The sequence below is a fragment of the Lepisosteus platostomus genome, chromosome 5, assembly GCF_059453375.1.
Source record: "Lepisosteus platostomus isolate fLepPlt1 chromosome 5, fLepPlt1.hap1, whole genome shotgun sequence".
Lineage (NCBI taxonomy): Eukaryota > Metazoa > Chordata > Actinopteri > Semionotiformes > Lepisosteidae > Lepisosteus > Lepisosteus platostomus.
In genome coordinates, this window is record NC_142615.1 from 7,643,254 (window position 1) to 7,655,627 (window position 12,374).

The window sequence follows — 12,374 nt, forward strand, 5'->3', positions numbered from 1 at the left end:
CAGCACTGGGCCACTGGGCACAATTTCCCACCGTTTCCAGAGTGTAGTGGTTATCACGTTATCACGTTAGACCGTTACACAGACAGTTTCCATGAGACGTTGGACTTCCGATATTTAGAAGGATCCGTTTTTCAAGAAACATTTAAATTGATTCTTTTATCAAGCTCGTAGTTTTCCTTCAAATCTTGAAAGCTCTCAGTGAGAACATCATAGGCTGCAGGACGCCCCGTAACTTGATTACTTCAACAGAAAGAAGAGCAGACAGCTCGACAAATATGTGAGGCGCAGAGAGCGCAAGGCGAGCCGCACACGTTTCGGTGGCTGAGAGAGGGCAGTTTTTGCTTCTGCATTTCCCAAGTAAGGACGCATGACAACAAGCGATCGCGGTGCTCATCTACGACACAGTGGTGATGAGTTTTCAGTACGTGTTCTTTTGAACGAGCAATGAGGTTGCCGCCTTGGACAGCTGACTGCACGCTCTCATTGTGCCACGTGATGAGAATTCACCAGGCTCGTTCAGTCATTAGTCACATTCCATCGTTTGCCATAAGCAGACGCTGCGAAGTGATGTGGATATCAGTTCCCAGTCTTGTGGAAGAGGAGGAAAAGAGCACACGAGGGCTCGTCCGGGAGTTGAACCCGGGACCTCTCGCACCCTAAGCGAGAATCATACCACTAGACCAACGAGCCACAGCAGCACTTTCCATTTCAATCTGTCAGCGAGCTTGAGGATGGGGAGAGGCGCCATTCGCTCGTCCAGTCAGACCTTCATCAATAAGTCAAGAAAGCTGCAATTACACGACTGCCTTGCAGACGAAGGGCAGTGAACTGTGCCCGGTAAGAGGGGAACAAGCGGCACTAGGTGACGCCGAGGCATAAGTCCCAGCGAGGGGGGTTGGCTTGTATGGTACAGCGCTTGCTTTGCATGTGGGAGATAGCAGGATCAATTCCCGCATCCTCCAGGTGTGTGCTTAGAGCTTGATGTGCCGAAAGGCGTCCTTTAGCCTGTGGTCCCGCCTTACATGGAGAGCATCGTGCAGCTGTCAAGCGTTTCGCAGCCACGCCCCCTTTTCATCTTCTCTCTGGCTTAAGCGTCACTCCGCCCCTCTCTCTTGACATTTCATGTCAGCATGTCAGAAGTCCGAGTGACATTTTTAATGGCTGAGTGAGGGCACGATGCTGAAGCAGAGAGGCCACTTCAGCCACAGAGACTTGTGCTAGGTGAGATCTGAAAGTCGGACTCGCAACAGAAACAGACCAAAAATGTATCGGTGAGATCAAAAGGCAAATGCAACATTCAGCAGAGGGCGTCTAAAGATTAGGGAACGGGCGACTGAAATCCATGTGAGGCAAACTTTCCGGTGTGTGTACTGCAGCTGGGCTTGTTGGCGTAATTGGTAGTGCGTCAGTCTCGTCATCTGAAGGGCCTGAGTTTGATCCTCACACGGGGCAGGGCTGCTTCCTCTCTTGCTCTTTTCAAACACTTGCGGCAACTGTTCGCTCATAACCACGTCTGGAATGCGTGACCTTTACACGGGCGAGAAGCAACGCCGCATCCCTTTTCTAAAGAACATTCACATTCAGAAATAAGTCAAGAAATTTGCCATTACTTTCGCTCGCACTGCTGTCAGCCTGCCCATGTTGCCAAAGAAAGATTCACTCGGCGTCAACATGACAGAACAGCGATCACTTGAAAACAATGTTCCACACTCCGTAAGCAAGAACTTCAGTGTTTGCAGTCACCCGATATGCCGATAGTCAAAGGAGCGCAAAACACGAAGCGTCAAAAGACAAGATGAGTGGATGGAAAGAGCGTTGAATTGATGAGCACAAAAGTTCAGCTCGTACAATAGGCAACGAAGGTCTCAGCGTCGTCATCGCACTTGAAAGGACTGCCTTGCAGACCAAGGGCAGTGGGCGGTGCCCGGTAAGAGGGGCAGAGGCGGTAAGACATGATGCCGAGACGCATGAAGCGAGGGGGATTAGCTCAAATGGTAGAGCGCTCGCTTAGCATGCAAGAGGTAGCGGGATCGATGCCCGCATCCTCCAGGTCTGAGTTTGGATCTCCGGAAGCCCGGTGCTCTTGTTTAGCTTCTGCGACTTCTGACAGGTGCTCCTCCGTTGCGGAGAGAATGTCCTTCAGTTGTCAAGCGTTGAAGGGCCACACCTCCTTCCCAACCTCAGTCTGCACTGAGTGCGTCTCCGGCATTTTCTCGTCCAATTTGTCAGCTTAGCAAGTGAAAAGTATATCCGAGTGAAAACAGTGCTGATAATACTCTCACGAATTGTTAGAAGACGTGCTTTTGATCATCGATTGCTTAACAATCACATTCGTTCGACTTGAGCCATCAAGCTCGTAGTTTTCCTTCAAATCTTGAAAGCTCTCAGTGAGAACATCATAGGCTGCAGGACGCCCCGTAACTTGATTACTTCAACAGAAAGAAGAGCAGACAGCTCGACAAATATGTGAGGCCCAGAGAGCGCAAGGCGAGCCGCACACGTTTCGGTGGCTGAGAGAGGGCAGTTTTTGCTTCTGCATTTCCCAAGTAAGGACGCATGACAACAAGCGATCGCGGTGCTCATCTACGACACAGTGGTGATGAGTTTTCAGTACGTGTTCTTTTGAACGAGCAATGAGGTTGCCGCCTTGGACAGCTGACTGCACGCTCTCATTGTGCCACGTGATGAGAATTCACCAGGCTCGTTCAGTCATTAGTCACATTCCATCGTTTGCCATAAGCAGACGCTGCGAAGTGATGTGGATATCAGTTCCCAGTCTTGTGGAAGAGGAGGAAAAGAGCACACGAGGGCTCGTCCGGGAGTTGAACCCGGGACCTTTCGCACCCTAAGCGAGAATCATGCCACTAGACCAACGAGCCACAGCAGCACTTTCCATTTCAATCTGTCAGCGAGCTTGAGGATGGGGAGAGGCGCCATTCGCTCGTCCAGTCAGACCTTCATCAATAAGTCAAGAAAGCTGCAATTACACGACTGCCTTGCAGACGAAGGGCAGTGAACTGTGCCCGGTAAGAGGGGAACAAGCGGCACTAGGTGACGCCGAGGCATAAGTCCCAGCGAGGGGGGTTGGCTTGTATGGTACAGCGCTTGCTTTGCATGTGGGAGATAGCAGGATCAATTCCCGCATCCTCCAGGTGTGTGCTTAGAGCTTGATGTGCCAAAAGGCGTCCTTTAGCCTGTGGTCCCGCCTTACATGGAGAGCATCGTGCAGCTGTCAAGCGTTTCGCAGCCACGCCCCCTTTTCATCTTCTCTCTGGCTTAAGCGTCACTCCGCCCCTCTCTCTTGACATTTCATGTCAGCATGTCAGAAGTCCGAGTGACATTTTTAATGGCTGAGTGAGGGCACGATGCTGAAGCAGAGAGGCCACTTCAGCCACAGAGACTTGTGCTAGGTGAGATCTGAAAGACGGACTCGCAACAGAAACAGACCAAAAATGTATCGGTGAGATCAAAAGGCAAATGCAACATTCAGCAGAGGGCGTCTAAAGATTAGGGAACGGGCGACTGAAATCCATGTGAGGCAAACTTTCCGGTGTGTGTACTGCAGCTGGGCTTGTTGGCGTAATTGGTAGTGCGTCAGTCTCGTCATCTGAAGGGCCTGAGTTTGATCCTCACACGGGGCAGGGCTGCTTCCTCTCTTGCTCTTTTCAAACACTTGCGGCAACTGTTCGCTCATAACCACGTCTGGAATGCGTGACCTTTACACGGGCGAGAAGCAACGCCGCATCCCTTTTCTAAAGAACATTCACATTCAGAAATAAGTCAAGAAATTTGCCATTACTTTCGCTCGCACTGCTGTCAGCCTGCCCATGTTGCCAAAGAAAGATTCACTCGGCGTCAACATGACAGAACAGCGATCACTTGAAAACAATGTTCCACACTCCGTAAGCAAGAACTTCAGTGTTTGCAGTCACCCGATATGCCGATAGTCAAAGGAGCGCAAAACACGAAGCGTCAAAAGACAAGATGAGTGGATGGAAAGAGCGTTGAATTGATGAGCACAAAAGTTCAGCTCGTACAATAGGCAACGAAGGTCTCAGCGTCGTCATCGCACTTGAAAGGACTGCCTTGCAGACCAAGGGCAGTGGGCGGTGCCCGGTAAGAGGGGCAGAGGCGGTAAGACATGATGCCGAGACGCATGAAGCGAGGGGGATTAGCTCAAATGGTAGAGCGCTCGCTTAGCATGCAAGAGGTAGCGGGATCGATGCCCGCATCCTCCAGGTCTGAGTTTGGATCTCCGGAAGCCCGGTGCTCTTGTTTAGCTTCTGCGACTTCTGACAGGTGCTCCTCCGTTGCGGAGAGAATGTCCTTCAGTTGTCAAGCGTTGAAGGGCCACACCTCCTTCCCAACCTCAGTCTGCACTGAGTGCGTCTCCGGCATTTTCTCGTCCAATTTGTCAGCTTAGCAAGTGAAAAGTATATCCGAGTGAAAACAGTGCTGATAATACTCTCACGAATTGTTAGAAGACGTGCTTTTGATCATCGATTGCTTAACAATCACATTCGTTCGACTTGAGCCATCAAGCTCGTAGTTTTCCTTCAAATCTTGAAAGCTCTCAGTGAGAACATCATAGGCTGCAGGACGCCCCGTAACTTGATTACTTCAACAGAAAGAAGAGCAGACAGCTCGACAAATATGTGAGGCGCAGAGAGCGCAAGGCGAGCCGCACACGTTTCGGTGGCTGAGAGAGGGCAGTTTTTGCTTCTGCATTTCCCAAGTAAGGACGCATGACAACAAGCGATCGCGGTGCTCATCTACGACACAGTGGTGATGAGTTTTCAGTACGTGTTCTTTTGAACGAGCAATGAGGTTGCCGCCTTGGACAGCTGACTGCACGCTCTCATTGTGCCACGTGATGAGAATTCACCAGGCTCGTTCAGTCATTAGTCACATTCCATCGTTTGCCATAAGCAGACGCTGCGAAGTGATGTGGATATCAGTTCCCAGTCTTGTGGAAGAGGAGGAAAAGAGCACACGAGGGCTCGTCCGGGAGTTGAACCCGGGACCTCTCGCACCCTAAGCGAGAATCATACCACTAGACCAACGAGCCACAGCAGCACTTTCCATTTCAATCTGTCAGCGAGCTTGAGGATGGGGAGAGGCGCCATCCGCTCGTCCAGTCAGACCTTCATCAATAAGTCAAGAAAGCTGCAATTACACGACTGCCTTGCAGACGAAGGGCAGTGAACTGTGCCCGGTAAGAGGGGAACAAGCGGCACTAGGTGACGCCGAGGCATACGTCCCAGCGAGGGGGGTTGGCTTGTATGGTACAGCGCTTGCTTTGCATGTGGGAGATAGCAGGATCAATTCCCGCATCCTCCAGGTGTGTGCTTAGAGCTTGATGTGCCGAAAGGCGTCCTTTAGCCTGTGGTCCCGCCTTACATGGAGAGCATCGTGCAGCTGTCAAGCGTTTCGCAGCCACACCCCCTTTTCATCTTCTCTCTGGCTTAAGCGTCACTCCGCCCCTCTCTCTTGACATTTCATGTCAGCATGTCAGAAGTCCGAGTGACATTTTTAATGGCTGAGTGAGGGCACGATGCTGAAGCAGAGAGGCCACTTCAGCCACAGAGACTTGTGCTAGGTGAGATCTGAAAGACGGACTCGCAACAGAAACAGACCAAAAATGTATCGGTGAGATCAAAAGGCAAATGCAACATTCAGCAGAGGGCGTCTAAAGATTAGGGAACGGGCGACTGAAATCCATGTGAGGCAAACTTTCCGGTGTGTGTACTGCAGCTGGGCTTGTTGGCGTAATTGGTAGTGCGTCAGTCTCGTCATCTGAAGGGCCTGAGTTTGATCCTCACACGGGGCAGGGCTGCTTCCTCTCTTGCTCTTTTCAAACACTTGCGGCAACTGTTCGCTCATAACCACGTCTGGAATGCGTGACCTTTACACGGGCGAGAAGCAACGCCGCATCCCTTTTCTAAAGAACATTCACATTCAGAAATAAGTCAAGAAATTTGCCATTACTTTCGCTCGCACTGCTGTCAGCCTGCCCATGTTGCCAAAGAAAGATTCACTCGGCGTCAACATGACAGAACAGCGATCACTTGAAAACAATGTTCCACACTCCGTAAGCAAGAACTTCAGTGTTTGCAGTCACCCGATATGCCGATAGTCAAAGGAGCGCAAAACACGAAGCGTCAAAAGACAAGATGAGTTGATGGAAAGAGCGTTGAATTGATGAGCACAAAAGTTCAGCTCGTACAATAGGCAACGAAGGTCTCAGCGTCGTCATCGCACTTGAAAGGACTGCCTTGCAGACCAAGGGCAGTGGGCGGTGCCCGGTAAGAGGGGCAGAGGCGGTAAGACATGATGCCGAGACGCATGAAGCGAGGGGGATTAGCTCAAATGGTAGAGCGCTCGCTTAGCATGCAAGAGGTAGCGGGATCGATGCCCGCATCCTCCAGGTCTGAGTTTGGATCTCCGGAAGCCCGGTGCTCTTGTTTAGCTTCTGCGACTTCTGACAGGTGCTCCTCCGTTGCGGAGAGAATGTCCTTCAGTTGTCAAGCGTTGAAGGGCCACACCTCCTTCCCAACCTCAGTCTGCACTGAGTGCGTCTCCGGCATTTTCTCGTCCAATTTGTCAGCTTAGCAAGTGAAAAGTATATCCGAGTGAAAACAGTGCTGATAATACTCTCACGAATTGTTAGAAGACGTGCTTTTGATCATCGATTGCTTAACAATCACATTCGTTCGACTTGAGCCATCAAGCTCGTAGTTTTCCTTCAAATCTTGAAAGCTCTCAGTGAGAACATCATAGGCTGCAGGACGCCCCGTAACTTGATTACTTCAACAGAAAGAAGAGCAGACAGCTCGACAAATATGTGAGGCGCAGAGAGCGCAAGGCGAGCCGCACACGTTTCGGTGGCTGAGAGAGGGCAGTTTTTGCTTCTGCATTTCCCAAGTAAGGACGCATGACAACAAGCGATCGCGGTGCTCATCTACGACACAGTGGTGATGAGTTTTCAGTACGTGTTCTTTTGAACGAGCAATGAGGTTGTCGCCCTTGGACAGCTGACTGCACGCTCTCATTGTGCCACGTGATGAGAATTCACCAGGCTCGTTCAGTCATTAGTCACATTCCATCGTTTGCCATAAGCAGACGCTGCGAAGTGATGTGGATATCAGTTCCCAGTCTTGTGGAAGAGGAGGAAAAGAGCACACGAGGGCTCGTCCGGGAGTTGAACCCGGGACCTCTCGCACCCTAAGCGAGAATCATACCACTAGACCAACGAGCCACAGCAGCACTTTCCATTTCAATCTGTCAGCGAGCTTGAGGATGGGGAGAGGCGCCATTCGCTCGTCCAGTCAGACCTTCATCAATAAGTCAAGAAAGCTGCAATTACACGACTGCCTTGCAGACGAAGGGCAGTGAACTGTGCCCGGTAAGAGGGGAACAAGCGGCACTAGGTGACGCCGAGGCATAAGTCCCAGCGAGGGGGGTTGGCTTGTATGGTACAGCGCTTGCTTTGCATGTGGGAGATAGCAGGATCAATTCCCGCATCCTCCAGGTGTGTGCTTAGAGCTTGATGTGCCGAAAGGCGTCCTTTAGCCTGTGGTCCCGCCTTACATGGAGAGCATCGTGCAGCTGTCAAGCGTTTCGCAGCCACGCCCCCTTTTCATCTTCTCTCTGGCTTAAGCGTCACTCCGCCCCTCTCTCTTGACATTTCATGTCAGCATGTCAGAAGTCCGAGTGACATTTTTAATGGCTGAGTGAGGGCACGATGCTGAAGCAGAGAGGCCACTTCAGCCACAGAGACTTGTGCTAGGTGAGATCTGAAAGACGGACTCGCAACAGAAACAGACCAAAAATGTATCGGTGAGATCAAAAGGCAAATGCAACATTCAGCAGAGGGCGTCTAAAGATTAGGGAACGGGCGACTGAAATCCATGTGAGGCAAACTTTCCGGTGTGTGTACTGCAGCTGGGCTTGTTGGCGTAATTGGTAGTGCGTCAGTCTCGTCATCTGAAGGGCCTGAGTTTGATCCTCACACGGGGCAGGGCTGCTTCCTCTCTTGCTCTTTTCAAACACTTGCGGCAACTGTTCGCTCATAACCACGTCTGGAATGCGTGACCTTTACACGGGCGAGAAGCAACACCGCATCCCTTTTCTAAAGAACATTCACATTCAGAAATAAGTCAAGAAATTTGCCATTACTTTCGCTCGCACTGCTGTCAGCCTGCCCATGTTGCCAAAGAAAGATTCACTCGGCGTCAACATGACAGAACAGCGATCACTTGAAAACAATGTTCCACACTCCGTAAGCAAGAACTTCAGTGTTTGCAGTCACCCGATATGCCGATAGTCAAAGGAGCGCAAAACACGAAGCGTCAAAAGACAAGATGAGTTGATGGAAAGAGCGTTGAATTGATGAGCACAAAAGTTCAGCTCGTACAATAGGCAACGAAGGTCTCAGCGTCGTCATCGCACTTGAAAGGACTGCCTTGCAGACCAAGGGCAGTGGGCGGTGCCCGGTAAGAGGGGCAGAGGCGGTAAGACATGATGCCGAGACGCATGAAGCGAGGGGGATTAGCTCAAATGGTAGAGCGCTCGCTTAGCATGCAAGAGGTAGCGGGATCGATGCCCGCATCCTCCAGGTCTGAGTTTGGATCTCCGGAAGCCCGGTGCTCTTGTTTAGCTTCTGCGACTTCTGACAGGTGCTCCTCCGTTGCGGAGAGAATGTCCTTCAGTTGTCAAGCGTTGAAGGGCCACACCTCCTTCCCAACCTCAGTCTGCACTGAGTGCGTCTCCGGCATTTTCTCGTCCAATTTGTCAGCTTAGCAAGTGAAAAGTATATCCGAGTGAAAACAGTGCTGATAATACTCTCACGAATTGTTAGAAGACGTGCTTTTGATCATCGATTGCTTAACAATCACATTCGTTCGACTTGAGCCATCAAGCTCGTAGTTTTCCTTCAAATCTTGAAAGCTCTCAGTGAGAACATCATAGGCTGCAGGACGCCCCGTAACTTGATTACTTCAACAGAAAGAAGAGCAGACAGCTCGACAAATATGTGAGGCGCAGAGAGCGCAAGGCGAGCCGCACACGTTTCGGTGGCTGAGAGAGGGCAGTTTTTGCTTCTGCATTTCCCAAGTAAGGACGCATGACAACAAGCGATCGCGGTGCTCATCTACGACACAGTGGTGATGAGTTTTCAGTACGTGTTCTTTTGAACGAGCAATGAGGTTGCCGCCTTGGACAGCTGACTGCACGCTCTCATTGTGCCACGTGATGAGAATTCACCAGGCTCGTTCAGTCATTAGTCACATTCCATCGTTTGCCATAAGCAGACGCTGCGAAGTGATGTGGATATCAGTTCCCAGTCTTGTGGAAGAGGAGGAAAAGAGCACACGAGGGCTCGTCCGGGAGTTGAACCCGGGACCTCTCGCACCCTAAGCGAGAATCATACCACTAGACCAACGAGCCACAGCAGCACTTTCCATTTCAATCTGTCAGCGAGCTTGAGGATGGGGAGAGGCGCCATTCGCTCGTCCAGTCAGACCTTCATCAATAAGTCAAGAAAGCTGCAATTACACGACTGCCTTGCAGACGAAGGGCAGTGAACTGTGCCCGGTAAGAGGGGAACAAGCGGCACTAGGTGACGCCGAGGCATAAGTCCCAGCGAGGGGGGTTGGCTTGTATGGTACAGCGCTTGCTTTGCATGTGGGAGATAGTAAGATCAATTCCCGCATCCTCCAGGTCTGTGCTTAGAGCTTGATGTGCCGAAAGGCGTCCTTTAGCCTGTGGTCCCGCCTTACATGGAGAGCATCGTGCAGCTGTCAAGCGTTTCGCAGCCACGCCCCCTTTTCATCTTCTCTCTGGCTTAAGCGTCACTCCGCCCCTCTCTCTTGACATTTCATGTCAGCATGTCAGAAGTCCGAGTGACATTTTTAATGGCTGAGTGAGGGCACGATGCTGAAGCAGAGAGGCCACTTCAGCCACAGAGACTTGTGCTAGGTGAGATCTGAAAGACGGACTCGCAACAGAAACAGACCAAAAATGTATCGGTGAGATCAAAAGGCAAATGCAACATTCAGCAGAGGGCGTCTAAAGATTAGGGAACGGGCGACTGAAATCCATGTGAGGCAAACTTTCCGGTGTGTGTACTGCAGCTGGGCTTGTTGGCGTAATTGGTAGTGCGTCAGTCTCGTCATCTGAAGGGCCTGAGTTTGATCCTCACACGGGGCAGGGCTGCTTCCTCTCTTGCTCTTTTCAAACACTTGCGGCAACTGTTCGCTCATAACCACGTCTGGAATGCGTGACCTTTACACGGGCGAGAAGCAACGCCGCATCCCTTTTCTAAAGAACATTCACATTCAGAAATAAGTCAAGAAATTTGCCATTACTTTCGCTCGCACTGCTGTCAGCCTGCCCATGTTGCCAAAGAAAGATTCACTCGGCGTCAACATGACAGAACAGCGATCACTTGAAAACAATGTTCCACACTCCGTAAGCAAGAACTTCAGTGTTTGCAGTCACCCGATATGCCGATAGTCAAAGGAGCGCAAAACACGAAGCGTCAAAAGACAAGATGAGTTGATGGAAAGAGCGTTGAATTGATGAGCACAAAAGTTCAGCTCGTACAATAGGCAACGAAGGTCCCAGCGTCGTCATCGCACTTGAAAGGACTGCCTTGCAGACCAAGGGCAGTAGGCGGTGCCCGGTAAGAGGGGCAGAGGCGGTAAGACATGATGCCGAGAAGCATGAATTGAGGGGGATGAGCTCAAATGGTAGAGCGCTCGCTTAGCATACGAGAGGTAGCGGGATTGATGCCCGCATCCTCCAGGTCTGAGTTTAGAGCTCCAGGAGCCTGGTGCTCTCATTTAGCCTCTGTGACTTCTGACAGGTGCTCCTCCGTTGCGGAGAGAATGTCCTTCAATTGTCAAGCGTTGAACGGCCACACCTCCTTCCCAACCTCAGTCTGCACTGAGTGCGTCTCCGGCATTTTCTCGTCCAATTTGTCAGCTTAGCAAGTGAAAAGTATATCCGAGTGAAAACAGTGCTGATAATACTCTCACGAATTGTTAGAAGACGTGCTTTTGATCATCGATTGCTTAACAATCACATTCATTCGACTTGAGCAATCAAGCTCGTAGTTTTTCTTCAAATCTTGAAAGCTCTCAGTGAGAACATCATAGGCTGCAGGACGCCTCGTAACTTGATTACTTCAACAGAAAGAAGAGCAGACAGCTCCACAAATATGCGAGGCGCAGAGAGCGCAAGGCGAGCCGCACACGTTTCGGTGGCTGAGAGAGGGCAGTTTTTGCTTCTGCATTTCCCAAGTAAGGACGCATGACAACAAGCGATCGCGGTGCTCATCTACGACATAGTGGTGATGAGTTTTCAGTACGTGTTCTTTTGAACGAGCAATGAGGTTGCCGCCTCGGACAGCTGACTGCACGCTCTCATTGTGCCACGTGATGAGAATTCACCAGGCTCGTTGAGTCATTAGTCACATTCCATCGTTTGCCATAAGCAGACGCTGCGAAGTGATGAGGATATCAGTTCCCAGTCTTGTGGAAGAGGAGGAAAAGAGCACACAAGGGCTCGTCCGGGAGTTGAACCCGGGACCTCTCGCACCCTAAGCGAGAATCATACCACTAGACCAACGAGCCACAGCAGCACTTTCCATTTCAATCTGTCAGTGAGCTTGAGGATGGGGGAGAGGCGTCATTCGCTCGTCCAGTCAGACCTTCATCAATAAGTCAAGAAAGCCGCAATTACACGACTGTCTTGTAGACGAAGGGCAGTGAACTGTGCCCGGTAAGAGGGGAACAAGCGGCACTAGGTGACGCCGAGGCATAAGCCCCAGCGAGGGGGGTTGGTTTGTATGGTACAGCGCTTGCTTTGCATGTGGGAGGTAGCAGGATCAATTCCCGCATCCTCCAGGTGTGTGCTTAGAGCTTGATGTGCCGAAAGGTGTCCTTTAGCCTGTGGTCACGCCTTGCAGGGAGAGCATCGTGCAGCTGTCAAGCGTTTCGCAGCCACGCCCCCTTTTCATCTTCTCTCTGGCTTAAGCGTCTCCGCCACTCTCTCTTGACATTTCATGTCAGCTTGTCAGAAGTACGAGTGACATTTTTAATGGCTGAGTGAGGGCACGATGCTGAAGCAGAGAGGCCACTTCAGCCAGAGAGACTTGTGCTAGGTGAGATCTGAAAGACGGACTCACAACAGAAACAGACCAAAAATGTATCGGTGAGATCAAAAGGCAAATGCAACATTCAGCAGAGGGCGTCTAAAGATTAGGGAACGGGCGACTGAAATCCATGTGAGGCAAACTTTCCGGTGTGTGTCCTGCAGCTGGGTTTGTTGGCGTAATTGGTAGTGCGTCAGTCTCGTCATCTGAAGGGCCT

The 12,374-nt window shown here is 51.0% G+C and overlaps 5 non-coding genes across 5 annotated transcripts; all 5 read right to left on the reverse strand.

Annotated features, from left to right (window-relative positions):
- Positions 1 to 618: 618 nt before the first annotated feature.
- On the reverse strand, positions 619 to 690 carry trnap-agg (transfer RNA proline (anticodon AGG)). Its single transcript has one exon. It is a non-coding gene; the product is annotated as a tRNA-Pro (tRNA).
- A 4,306-nt stretch (positions 691 to 4,996) lies between these two features.
- On the reverse strand, positions 4,997 to 5,068 carry trnap-agg (transfer RNA proline (anticodon AGG)). The gene has a single exon. It is a non-coding gene; the product is annotated as a tRNA-Pro (tRNA).
- A 2,118-nt stretch (positions 5,069 to 7,186) lies between these two features.
- Positions 7,187 to 7,258, reverse strand: trnap-agg (transfer RNA proline (anticodon AGG)). The gene has a single exon. It is a non-coding gene; the product is annotated as a tRNA-Pro (tRNA).
- A 2,117-nt stretch (positions 7,259 to 9,375) lies between these two features.
- trnap-agg (transfer RNA proline (anticodon AGG)) lies at positions 9,376 to 9,447 on the reverse strand. The gene has a single exon. It is a non-coding gene; the product is annotated as a tRNA-Pro (tRNA).
- A 2,117-nt stretch (positions 9,448 to 11,564) lies between these two features.
- trnap-agg (transfer RNA proline (anticodon AGG)) lies at positions 11,565 to 11,636 on the reverse strand. The gene has a single exon. It is a non-coding gene; the product is annotated as a tRNA-Pro (tRNA).
- Positions 11,637 to 12,374: the final 738 nt, after the last annotated feature.